Source organism: Dromiciops gliroides, chromosome 3, assembly GCF_019393635.1.
Source record: "Dromiciops gliroides isolate mDroGli1 chromosome 3, mDroGli1.pri, whole genome shotgun sequence".
Classification (NCBI taxonomy): Eukaryota; Metazoa; Chordata; class Mammalia; order Microbiotheria; family Microbiotheriidae; genus Dromiciops; species Dromiciops gliroides.
Genome location: NC_057863.1, coordinates 299,812,251 through 299,825,629, shown reverse-complemented (window position 1 = coordinate 299,825,629; position 13,379 = coordinate 299,812,251). Strand labels below are relative to the sequence as shown.

General features: G+C 36.8%; 1 long non-coding RNA gene across 1 annotated transcript in view; it reads left to right on the top strand.

Moving 5' to 3' along the window:
* Positions 1-6,061: 6,061 nt before the first annotated feature.
* The window catches only part of LOC122745623, a 106,709-nt gene continuing 99,391 nt past the window's right edge, over positions 6,062-13,379 (top strand). Inside the window, exon 1 of the long non-coding RNA XR_006355477.1 lies at positions 6,062-6,369. This is a non-coding gene — a long non-coding RNA (uncharacterized LOC122745623). The remainder of the gene's footprint in view (positions 6,370-13,379) is intronic.

The following is a 13,379-nucleotide window of genomic DNA, read 5'->3' as shown; positions in this document are numbered from 1 at the left end:
TTTGTAGCTCCACAATGAGTGAATTAATGTACCCATTTACCCAGAGCCCCTCCAGTGTTTGCCATTTTCCTTTTTAGTCAACTGAGATACTGAATGTTGTGAACTGGAACCTCAGGGTTGTTTTAAGTATTAACAATTTGGAGCATTTCCCTCTATGACTATCAATGCTCTTTTGAAAATATTCTGTTTATATCCTCTTACCATTTCTCAATAGATAATTTGAATCAGTTCCTTGTATACTGTGGGGACCAATTTTTAATTGGGGAGTGTTAGCTAAGTGGCTCACCTCAATATTGGGGCAAGTAAGGAGACTGGCAGCCTCCCTCAAAATAGAGCAGGATTTATTTAACAAGAATGGACTTAAAAAAATACAAACAGGATCAGTAGGATCAAGGGAAAGGAAATAAAATGGGGAAAGGGAAATTATTCAACCTGAACAACAAAACCGCCCAGGAATCAGCTGAGAATACATAGCAGCTTCCTGTCACCTTCCAGCTTCCAGGTAGAATGGCAAATCTCCTCCCTCCTTCCCAGCAGACCACAGGCTGATCACACACAACCCTCAGCCAATTGGCTGGCCACTCTGACATTCACATGACTGCCCTCACTAGGCTTCCAATCATTATAATTTTGCCAGACCCATGTAGGCGTTGGCAGTGGTAATGACGTGAGGTGCCAACACCATGGTGACGGCTACAACCAGTGGGTGGAGCACCATGCCGTTTGTGGAGCCCCAGAGGCCAGTGCACACCCGAGGTTTTTTTTTTTTAATTCTAGCCAAAAGATGGGGTCTCAAAAACCTCAAATAACAATTAATTCTTTACAATATTTTAGAATAGGACTTTTGTCAGACAAACTGCTCCAAAGAGTTTTTCCCAGTTACCTGCTTCCTAATTTTACCTGCTTTGACTTTGTGCAAAATCTTTTAGATTTTATATAGTCAAATTTTCCATTTTATCCTCTGTTATCCTCCCTGCCCTTGTTTGGTGATGAACTCTTCCTCTATCCACAAATCTGAAAGGTAATTTCTTTCTTGCTTTATTTGTTAATGATGTTACCCTGTAAGTTTCAGTCATGTGTCATGAGTTTACCTTGGTATAGTATGAAATCTTGGACTATATCTAGTTGGTGAAGGACTACTTTCATAGTTTACCATGATTTTTTCCCAATAGTGAGTTCTTGTCCAAATAACTGGGGTATTTGGGTTTTTTGAACAATAGACTACTGGGCTAATTTGTTTCTGTATGTTGTATATCTTATCCGTTCCACAGCTAGGTGGCACAGTGGAAAGAGCATTGGCCCTGGAGTTGCGGGAACATGAATTCAAATCAAGCCTTCATATACTTAGTAGCTGTATGACCCTGGGCAAGTCACTTCACGTGATTGACTTAAATATAAGGGGCCATCTTCAGTCATCCTGATATATATCTTGCCACTGGACGGAGATGGTTCTGTAGGAGAGAGTGAGTCTGGTGACTGCACAGCCCTGCCTTACTTAAATCTGATTCACTGCAAGTCATAACATTACCTCCTGATGTCATGGTCTACTTTGAGAATAAAGGACAAACAACAGCAAAAACAACAACTTTTCAACCATTCTTTAAAAAAATTAATTAATTAATTAATTATTATTATTTTTGTGGGGCAATGAGTGTTAATTGACTTGCCCAGGGTCACACAGCTAGTAAGTATCAAGTGTCTGAGTCTGGATTTGAACTCAGGTCCTCCTGAATCCTGGGCCAGTGCTTTTTATCCACTGTGCCACCTAGCTGTCCTCTAACCATTCTATATCTTAACCAGCACCAAATTATTTTGATCATAACTCTCTGTAATAGAATTCAAAATCTGATAATGCCAAATCCCCTTCTTTCTTACTTTTTTCATTATTTCATGTTGAGATTCTTTATTCTTTCTTTCTTCAAAAGAATTTCATTATTTTTTTCAAGCTCTATAAAGAATACATCTGGTAGTTAGATTGGTGTGGCACCGAATAAACAAATTAATTTAGGAAACATTATAATTTGTATTATATAGGTTTTCCCTACTTATGAGCAATTGACATTTCTCCCATTATTTAGGTTCTTTTTTATTTGTGTAAAAAGTGTTTTGTAGTTGTATTAATATAGCTACTGCCTGTATTTTGGTAGAAGGACTCCCAAGTATTTTAAACCTTCTGTAGCTGCTTAAAATAGATTGTCTTCCTATCTCTTCCTAGGTTTTATTGGTAATATACAGAAATATTTATCATATATGTGGCTTCATTTTATATCTTGCAACTTTGCTGAAGTTTTTGTTTCAGCAAATTTTCTAGTTGATTCTCTTAGGTTCTCTAAGTAAATTGTAATTTCCACCCCTGTTTCCTTATGTTTATTCTGTCCATTTCTTTTTCTTGTCTTATTGCTATAGCTAGTATTTTGAGAATGCTATCAAATATTAACAGTGATAATGGGATATCCTTGCTTTACCTTTCCCTCCCCTCTTGGCTCTTCCCTTCCCCTTCCTTTTATTCTCTACATTGGTTTATCAGGTAATTGAATGGATAGATAGATGAAGAAAAAATAATTTATTCAACACTTATTGTGTGCCTCTCATTGGAGTTTCATATGCAAAAAGCGAGATAGTTCCTGCCTCAAAGGAGCTTATTATCTAATAGGGGGAGGTAACACATGGAATGGAATGAAAGAACATTTATTTGACCTCTACAACATTACAATATGTATAGGGGAACGATGGGTAGGAAAGAAAGTTTTGGTTTGAGGAATCAGAGGAATGATGAGTGGACCCATATGGGGAGTTATTGACACGTCCTTTTCAGTAGCAAAGGTAATACTGATTGGATTTTTGCTTCCAAGCAGGAAAGAGAGAGGTTTATCAAGTCTTTTGGCCAAGGCTCTCATGATCAACATGTAGACAAGGCAGAGGGGCATTACAGTTAGGTACATTCAAATTAGTTGAATGATCCAATCTGAACAACAGTCATCAATGTCACCTTGAATAAGGATTGTAGAAGAGTGGCCCATGAATTTGTCCTTTGCCCAGTTCTCTTCAACATTTTAATCATGACTTAAATGAAGTCATGCTAATCAAATTTATAGATGAAAGTGGAAGAGACAGCTAATATGTTGGATAAAAGAATCAAGTTCTTTCAGAAAAAAACAAACAAACAAACAAATGACTTTCACGGACAATGGATTGAATTCAATAAGATGAAATTTAATAGGGGAAAATGTAAAGTCCTGAATTTAGGTTAAAAATAAAAAATAAAAAAGTATTAACAATAGCTATAATTTATATTGAGCTATGAGGTTTCCTAAGAGCTTTAGAATATCTCATTTGACCCTCACAATAACTCTAAGAGGTAGGTGCTATTACTCCCATTTTATTGATGAGGAAACTGAGACCTAAAAATGTTAAATAACTTCACTAGGGTAATACAACTAGCAAGTATCTAAGGGGATATTTGAATCCAGCTTTTCCTGAGTTTAGGTCCAGTTCTTTACCTACTGTGCCACCTTGCTGCCTTGGTACTAGATGAAATACTGACTGTGGGAGATATACAGCTAGACAATAATTTATGTGAGAATTATGGACCCCAAGATTAGCATGATTTGGCGGTATGACAGTGGCCAAAATGCTATGTGAGTATAGGCTGCATTAATTGTGGCTGAATATTCTGAATAAAGGCTGTGATAGCCCTGGTATATTCCACTTGGGTCAGACCCCATATGGAGTATCATGTTCAATTCTCATTGTCACGTTTTAGGAAGGACATTGACAAATGTCCAGAGGAACATTATGCTAGAGTATAGTGAAAATATTAGAAGTCATATTTCAATTGGGTGAAAGAACTAGAAACATTTGTTGTGGAATAAAGAAGACTTAAAATCCTAAAAAGGGGTGTGGCAAATGATAGCTTCCAGTTCTTTTTATTTATTTATTTGATGAGGCAATTGGGGTTAAGTGACTTGCCCAGGGTCACACAGCTAGTAAGTGTCAAATGTCTGAGGCAGGATTTGAACTCAGGTCCTCCTGAATCCAGGGCCGGTGCTCTATCCACTATACCACCTAGCTGTCCCCAATTTTTTTTTTGGTGGGGAGTGAGGGTTAAGTGACTTGCCCAAGGTCACACAGCTAGTGTCAAGTGTCTGAGGTTGGATTTGAACTCAGGTCCTCCTGAATCCAGGGCCAGTGCTTTATCCACTGTGCCACCTAGCTGCCCTGTTCAGTTATAATTAAAGACTGGTATATAGCCTTATTATGCTTGGCTCTAGAAAGTAGAACTTTTCACTCTCACACTACTTAACACAATTTAGTCTTACCTTAATGAATTGGAAGATACTAAAGGATTTCCTAACACACCAGGATGATCAAGATGCAAATCAAGGGTTTTTTTAAATCACTGAAATGTTCTTGTGATTTAATATTTGATTCCCATTGTTTAGGTCCTGGATAAATAGGATTTTATAGTACATAATTTTTCTGAAAACGATTAATTATCCATTTGTCCAGGACAAATAATAATTAGTAATAAGTATGTAGAAAAAATGCTACTTTAAAAATTTTATTGTATGTGATGAAGGAACATTCTGGTAAAGAATTTTAGAAGTAGTGCATTCCCCCTGACTTTCAGTCCATCAAGGGAATAGAGAAATAGTAAGAAAAATGTGTACCTTTTTTCTTAAAAAAAAAGAAAAAGAAAAAAAATAACCTCCAATCTTATCGTTGAATACTTTACAAGAAGCAATTTTCCCTTATGTATTTTGTATCCATATCCTATCCTCCCTTCCCCCTTCAACAGATGAACATAATACAATGTTCATCTCTATTATGAGATAATTTTGATCTAAATAGTTCATTTCCCTCCCTTCACCCCTTGATTGCAATACCAAGTCTTATTTTATCTCATTTGGGTCTCTTAAAAATGCTTTCCATACGTATACCCCTCCATAAATTGTTGCCGAGAGACATGCATTTCATTTTTATTAGCTGAGCTGCGTGAGTCATCTTGCTAATTGGCACCAGCAACAAGCCCCCTTTCCCCCACCCCCTCCCTCCACCAGACTGGCCTTTGCAGAACATGCTAAATTTAGAAACTGAATGAGCTTGCCTCTGGGTTATATAATGATGCAGTTATTTTTAGATCTCCATTATACCTAGAGAGCCCTGCACTGCCATCTGATTTGTTAACAACAGACTGACAGAAATGTGATTATTGATTCTCTCCATGTGCTTTTTTCTGGCACTGAATCCCTTGGGATTGAATGACATTTGCAATTTTGTTTACCAGCAGTTCTGTGCGCTCCTTTCATCTGTGCTATAAACACATTGGAAATCAATTGTGTTCAAACACAATCACCAGGGTTAAGAAAAGGCTTTTTTTTTTGGTTGGGGAGGGGCAATTTATTTAGAAAATCTTCCAACAGGCATATTTTTTTTTCTTTCATGAAAGGACAGAAAGAAGGAAAAGAAGGAAAAATGAAAGAGGAAAAAAAAGAAGGGAAGAAAGAAAAAATAAAACAGATTTGGGCTGTTTGGTCGTCTAATCAGGATACATCTAAAGCTGTTGGCAAAGCATAGCAGGATCAACCGTTCTTTCTTCATTAAGGTTTTAACATCTAGGTGCTTTTTCTTCCTTTCTTGGAAGCTGCGGCTGATTGGGGAAAAAATGGTAGTGACACAAATGTTATGAGACATTTTGTAATCCTGGCAGTAAATGAATGGCTGCAGGCCTTTGCCAGAGAGAACATCTGCACAGTGGTTTGTCACCTGTTAGCATCACCCCTGCCCTCCTGCCTGGTTTCCAAAAGGCAACATCACAGAGTTTTCTTACTCTTTGGGGTTTTGTGTTTGCACTTAGGCTAACTTAACTGCTTTGAAGTCAAATATAGCCCAGAAAAAAAGTGACTCAGTGATTTATCTTAAAAGACTAGAGTGGCTGTATAAAGCCTGCCTATGAAATTGGCCTACTTACAAATAAACTGCTTTATATAACCAATGTAGATATGGTGTCAATCTTTCAGCTGATGTATCCATGAAGGTATTACCGTCCTTCTCTCGAGGCTTTGACTAGTTGACTTGTGAGGGGAACTTAGCTGCTAAAGACTCTGGCAGTTCCATTTCTTCCAAGTTCAAAAAGAGAAGAAGCTGAAGTCGGAGGACAGTGTTTTCCCATTTCAATTGAAGTTACAGAAAAAAAAAAAAACCCTCCCTCAAGAATGTTGGAGAAATGAGGAGAGAACACAGCAAGAAGGAGAGCAGATGGGGTGGGATTTTCCTTCAGCCACATGACACGGCAGAAATGGCAGCTCATTATTTTCCAATCCTAAAACCCAGACCTTTGGAGAGGCTGGAAAGGCAAAAGCTAAAGGGGTAAGAAAGCAGCAAGGTATAATACTGATTGTCTGTCTGTCTGTCTGTCTGTCTATCTATCTATCCCATCCATCCACCCATTCATCAATTCATCTATCCATTTACTCAGGTGGTTGGAATATAGAGAAGCAAAATCAGCTAGTCCAAGTCTTGCCAGGATTGTTATAATACTAAAAAATATGCCTGGGAAGAATTAACTGATTTACTCAGTGAACAGGACCCTGTGTCCAAAGAACCTGGACCTTGCTCATTATGATATATCTAGATTATAGTTAATGGAACTAGATAGAGGACTATACAGGTGAAAGTGACTCAACTTTCTAGTTCCTGGATAAAATGAAGGATGGGAATTTAGAGAATGAGAGGTATTCCATATCTGACTTAATAATTAAAGCTTTAAGCCTTGGGTATTAAGAAATGAATGATACATCCCTCTGCCCCGGAAAAGCTGAGCACAAAGACAAGTCTTTACAGAAGAATCTGAATGGTAGAATGATGCATCTTTTCAACAAAATCTGGCTTAGAAGTAATTTTGTTCAGCTGTAGGGAGATCCTGAGGTAGGAGTCTGCTACTTTCAGCTCCACCAGTTAATGCTAAAAGAAGACAGCTCCAATGGTATGGACTCTCATCAACTTCAACAGCAAACATTTATACACATCTTGGTAGAGGCTTGGGGGATGCCTGAGTGATAGCTGTCACCTGTCACCTGTCAATGAGCTACATGTAACAATGAAAGGTAATCCCCTCTAGTCTCTACACCTCTCGAAGTCACACTGGCAAAAAAGCAAACAAACAAACAAACAAAATCCTTTCCACTTGTCTTTCAAAAGCTCTAAACCATCTGGTACTAAACATTCTTCTGATTTAAAAATCAGGCTCTTGCCTGACTCCTTGTCCTCTTTTTAGGCCTTCCAAGAGCAGAGAGGCAGAGTGGTTTGGACGTCAGGGGACCTGGGTTTGGAGTCTGTCTTGGTCACTTGTTCCTTGTTTCACCTTGTGCAAATAATTAACCTTCCTACATCTCACATTTTCCCATCTCTTTTGTTTGTTTTATTGATAGATTTTGTTTTTCCATTACATTTGTGGATTGTTCACACTCCATGAGAGGTTTCTTTGAGTAAAACAATTAAGCAAAATTAACAACACAGTGACCTCATCTGGAAGTTCATGCAATAATTCCATATCCGCAACACCCTGCAACCCCTCTATTTATTTTTTTTTAATTAACAGAAGCCTATTTTTCTTCCCCCTGCTTCCAATCTTATAAGAAAAAAGAAAAACAAATTCCTTGTAAGAAATATGCATAGTCATGCAAAACAAATTCCCTTATTGGCTGTATATATGTCTCATTCTGTACTCAGGCTGTAAATCTATCACCTCTTTCTCAGGAGGTAGATAGTATGTTTCATCATCCATCCTTTTTAATCATGAATGGTCATAGTTCTTACAACTTTAAAAGTTGTTTGTTTTTATAGTCTTATTATCATATAAATTGTTCTTCTTGTTCTACTTGTTTCATTCTTCATTAATTGATGTATTCAAAAATTAGTTTTATAATATTTGTGTTTTAGTAGAAATCATTTTTCTGGTTCTACTTCCTCTACTCTAATTTGGTTCATATAAGTCTTTCAATTTCTCTTTGAAATCACCTATTATTATTACTAAATTCTTAGACCCTAATAATATGTGATCACATTCATATAGTACAATCTATTCAATTATTTCTCAATCTCATCTCTTTAGTTTCCAGTTTTTTTTCACAACACAAAAAAAGCTACTGTGCATGTTTTTGTACATATACGACCTTTACCTATTTCTTTGATGACCTTTGGGTATAGGCCTAGGAGCAATATGGCTGGGTCAAAGCGAATGCTGTTAATTACTTTCTGTCCACAAAAGTATGCAATTTCCTAGTGGCCTGGATGGTCCTTTTAGCATACCAAACCACTAAACTACACAAACAACAAATGTTCTAAAGTCCCTTCCAGGCACTATGGATGGCCTAGTTGTTTTCCTTGAGGTAAAGAAACTAGATGGCACAGTGGATTAGAGTGCTGCGTGTGGAGTCAGGAAGACCTGAGTTCAAATCTGGTCTCATTGTGAATCTGGACCAGTCATTTATCCTTTTCTGGCTTAGTTTCCCCATCCGTATTGGGGACAGTAGCAGCACTATATAACTTCTAACAATGCTAGCTATCATCAGGCTTTGAAAACGCTGTGCAGTGCATTCTAAACGTGGGTGCTTGGCTCTTTCTTCATTTTGCATGCTCTAGCTTCCTCTGTATGATTTTGTTATTTTTCTCCTTATTGATCTCAGCATGAATTCTTTGCAGTCTTCCAAAGCTAAAAATATTACAAGGTTATTATTTCATCCTGAGGATCAAATCTGTCTTGTACAAACTTGGAGGGGGGTGTTGTCTATCTTTGGGAGCTTATGCAAAGAGACAATGGTGCTTTCCTGAACAGGACGGGAGTAACACTGCAGATAGCCTCTCTATGCCTCGATCCTTTGTGGCGTGGAGGGAAGGGGATGATGTACATTAAAGCCTGAGCTGCAGTGCTTGGAGGGAAAGCCTGCCACGTGTTCTTTTGTGGTCATCACCTTACATATTCCACCTAATTCTCTCCTTCTGGTTACTGAAAGGAGAACTCCTCCTTCAGAGCCCTCCCAGATTTGTTCCTTCAGCTGAACATGAGTAGCAGGAATGTGGAAGGACTTTGAATAGAAGTCCTGCAACAAACCATCTCTGCTTTCCAAGGACCAATCCAATTGAGAATGGACAGGTACATTACCATTAGCTACTTACTTGATAATGTTTTCTTTGACCACTGCAAGCATGAAAGAAAGATACAAAATGGCCTCTTCTACAGTGACAGTGGCAAAATATTGGACAAGCGATTGGGGGTTCTAAGAACCAAATATCTTTTAGATCATCTGTCAATATTAACATAGCAGTTCATCCAACTAATCTTTGTTCAGTGATCTATGAGTGATATAAATTTCTCAATCCTGAAAGTTACTTTTGTTGTTACATTTTCCAGCATATATTGTATCATTTTAATAAGTGCATGGAAGATATGATTGGGGAGAGCTTTTAAGGTTACATTTTGCTCTATTGAATCATGGTGCTTTTTTTTTTTTTAACAAATAGTGAACATAGTGGATTCATATGTTCTCTATACTTTTCAGTCAATAGTTTAACTATAGGGGGCAGCTAGGTGGCACAGTGGATAAAGGATAGGCCCTGGATTCAGGAGGACCTGAGTTCAAATCCAGCCTCAGACACCTGACACTTACTAGCTGTGTGACCCTGGGCAAGTCACTTAACCCTCATTGCCCTGCCAAAAAAAATAGTTTAACTATAAAATAGTTTCTGCTGTGAAAGCTTTTAGTTTATTGTTTGATACAGTCATTAAGAATATACTTAATGCCCAAAAGGCTATAAAACTGGATATCATTTGATACGGCAATGCCACTCCTAGGGAGGAAGCTAGGTGGTACAGTGGGTAAGAGCACTGTCCCTGAAGTTAAAAGAACCAGAGTTCAAATCTTACCTCTGGCACTTAATAATAGCAGTATTACCCTCAGCAAGTCACTTAACCCCAATTGACTTAAACATCTCAAGTCATCCTGGTGTATATCTTGCCACTGGACCAAGATGGCTCTGGAGGAGAGTGTGGTTGGTGACTTTGTACAGCCTTCCCTCAGTTAAATCCAATTCATTGCAAGTCATGACATCATGAGATGTCATGGTCCTCTTTAAGAATGAAAGACAAGCAACAATAACAACTGCTGCTAGGTTTATATTCCAAAGACATCCAAAAAAGAGAAAAAGGACCTATTTGCACAAAATTATTTATAGCAGTTCTTTTAGTGGTGACTAAGAATAGGAAAATCAAAGGAATACCCATCAATTGGGGAATGGCTAAACAAGTTTGTAGTATATGATTGTAATGGAATATTATCGTGCTGTAAGAAATGATAAGCAAGGTGATTTCAGAAAAACCTGGACTTACATGAACTGATGTATAGTGAAGTGAACAGAACCAGGACAATGTTGTGCACTGACAGCAATATTGTTAGATGAAGAACTGTGAATGACTTAGCTATTCTCAGCAATACAATGATCCAAGACAATTCCAAAGGACAAATGATGAAGCACACTATCTGCCTCCAGAGAAAGAGCTGATATTGATTGAACACAGACTGAAGCATGCTATTTTTCACTTTCTTTCATTCTTTTTCTTTTATTTGAATCTTCTTATACAAAATGACTAATATGGAAATTTTAAAAATAATTGTATATGTATAACCTATATCTGATTACTTATCGCCTCAGGGAGGGAGAATAGGAGGGCGTGAGGAAGGGAAGCAGGAATAGAAATTGGAACTCAAAACTTGTCGTAAAAATGTTTATTATTTAAAAAAGAATATCCTTAATGTATGAATAAATCATTCTTATAAAATAGGGAACTAGGCATATGGGTGGGTAGTTATTAATATTTTTTTCCAATCACCTTTTTCAGTGATAATAACGTCAATTTTTTTCCTCTTAAGCATTTTCCCTTCTTTCACATATTTTGAGAATCAGTTCTTCAATCTACTCAAAGCTGTATTGCTTCAAGATTATACCTCCTTTCTGGATACTTGATCAAATTTAGCTGAATTTCCTATCTTTGTTTTCTCTTGTGCCATTTTTACCTCCTCATGAAGTACAGTGTTGTAGTCATTGTATTATTTTTCTGTTTCTGATCACTTAGCACCAGTTTATATAAAGGTTCTCAGATTACTCTGAATATGTCTTTTCCACAATTTCTTATGACACTAATATTCCATTATACTCTACCACAGTATGCCCAACTATTCAATAAGTAATGGGCACTTAATTTCTAATTCTAATTATAGGGACAGCTAGGTGATTTAGTGGATAAAGTACTGGCCCTGGATTCAGAAGGACCTGAGTTCAAATCTGGCCTTAGACACTTGATATTTAACTAGCTGTGTGACCCTGGGCAAGTCACTTAACCCTGACTGCCCCACAAAAAAAACCAAAACCAAAAACATAAAAAGGGTATCTAATTATAAGTCTAAAAAAGTCCTTCTACATATATATATATTTATAAATTTATATATATTTATAAATGGCCCTTTCTTCTTTGTTTTTAATCTCTTTGTGTTTTATATTTACTAGTAATATGAATAGTTTAGTAACTTTTGGGGTATTGTTCCACATCTCTTTCCAGAATGGTTGGATGAAGAAAGATTATTTTTATTTTTATTTATTTATATTTTGCAGGGCAATGAGGTTTAAGTGACTTGCGCAGAGTCACACAGCTAGTAAGTGTCAAGCGTTTGAGGCCACATTTGAACTCAGGTTCTCCTGAATCCAGGTCTGGTGTTTTATCCACTGTGCCACCTAGCTGCCCCCAAAAATATTATTTTTAACCAGATGGATATTTCTGTGTCTACATGGTAACCCTTTGCAAATTTAATTAGTATGATATTGAAAAAATTAATTTACTTAATCTGTACTGTCATGTTTATTAAAATGACAGTCTAACCATGAACAATTAATATTTATTGAATTATTTGATCTATTTTTATTTTGAAAAAAGTTATTTATTGTTTTATTCATATGTCTTTTTTCCCCCCAGGGCAATGAGGGTTAAGTGACTTGCTCAGGGTCACACAACTATTGTCAAGTGTCTGAGGCCAGATTTGAACTCAGGTCCTCCTGAATCCAGAGTTGGTGCTTTATCCACTGTGCTACCTAGCTGCCCATTCATATAATTCTTGAGTGTGCTGTGGTCATTGGACTCAATATGTAGTTATTTTGAATGGATTTTTTTATCCTTTCTTGTTTGGTTTTGTCAGCAATATACAGAAATGTTCATGATTTTTATGGGCTTATTTTATATCTTGCTACTCTCCTGAAGTGTATCCACATCATAGCAGTTACTACTACATCTTGTGTGAATTTGATTGTAATTCCTTCATATTAAACCTTTCTTTCTGCATGCATACAGTATTTTTTCCTTTACTTCATTGAATGTTTTCAGTTTAAAGTATCTTTCAGGAGATGATTGGAAAATTCATTCTATTTTAACTTTGTTTTATAGTTTGAATAGATAAGATAGCTTTCTAAAAAAGGTTTCTTAAAGTCTAGTGTCCAGATTTTTTGTCTGGTTATTGTGTCCAAGGAGTCTGATGATTCTGAGATTGTCTCTCTTTGATCTATTTTCCAGATTAGTAATTTTTGATAGCAAAATGACTCCATAAATTTCTTCTATTTTCTCCATCTTCTGACTTTGTTCTAATATTGTTTGTTGTCTCATAAAGTCACTGACTTCTCTTTGCTTCATTCTAATTTTGTTTATGATTTTCTAGCTTTTGTTCCAGGCTATTCTTTTATTTTGTCCTTTGAAATTCTAATTTTATTTGTAATTTCCTTTTTAAATCTCTTGCTTCCTTATATTTAGCCACTTTTATATTCTTTGTAGACAAAGGCATTTAAAGAAATCTGAAGCTTCATTTGTAGTTTCCGTAAGGTCATTTTCTTTAGTTGGGCTTACTTCCAGGGTTTCTTGTAATAGAATATTTTTTTTCATTGTGTTCACTGTTTTCTTCTGATTAGTCATATTTTAGCCTCAGTTCTTGGGTTGGGATTTTTGTGCTCTGGAACACCTCAAGGATTTGAATAGGACTTCTTTGGTCTTGTCTTCTCTATAGACTACTATCACTGCCAGTGCAATCTGGATTCTATCCTTTGCTTCAATCACTGGCTTCTGTCTCAGTCTTCTTTTAGGCCATTGAAAGTTCTTGCCTCCATAGGTTCTTATCTTCTTATCTTCTTCTCCTTTCATGACCTCTAATAAGGAATTTATTCTTTGATCTTATGTGATACTGACAAACATCAGTTGGCTACTGAAGATTGTATTGGGATAGCTAGGTGGTGTAGTGGATAGAGCACCTACTCTGGGTTCAGGAGGACCTGAGTTCAAATCCAGC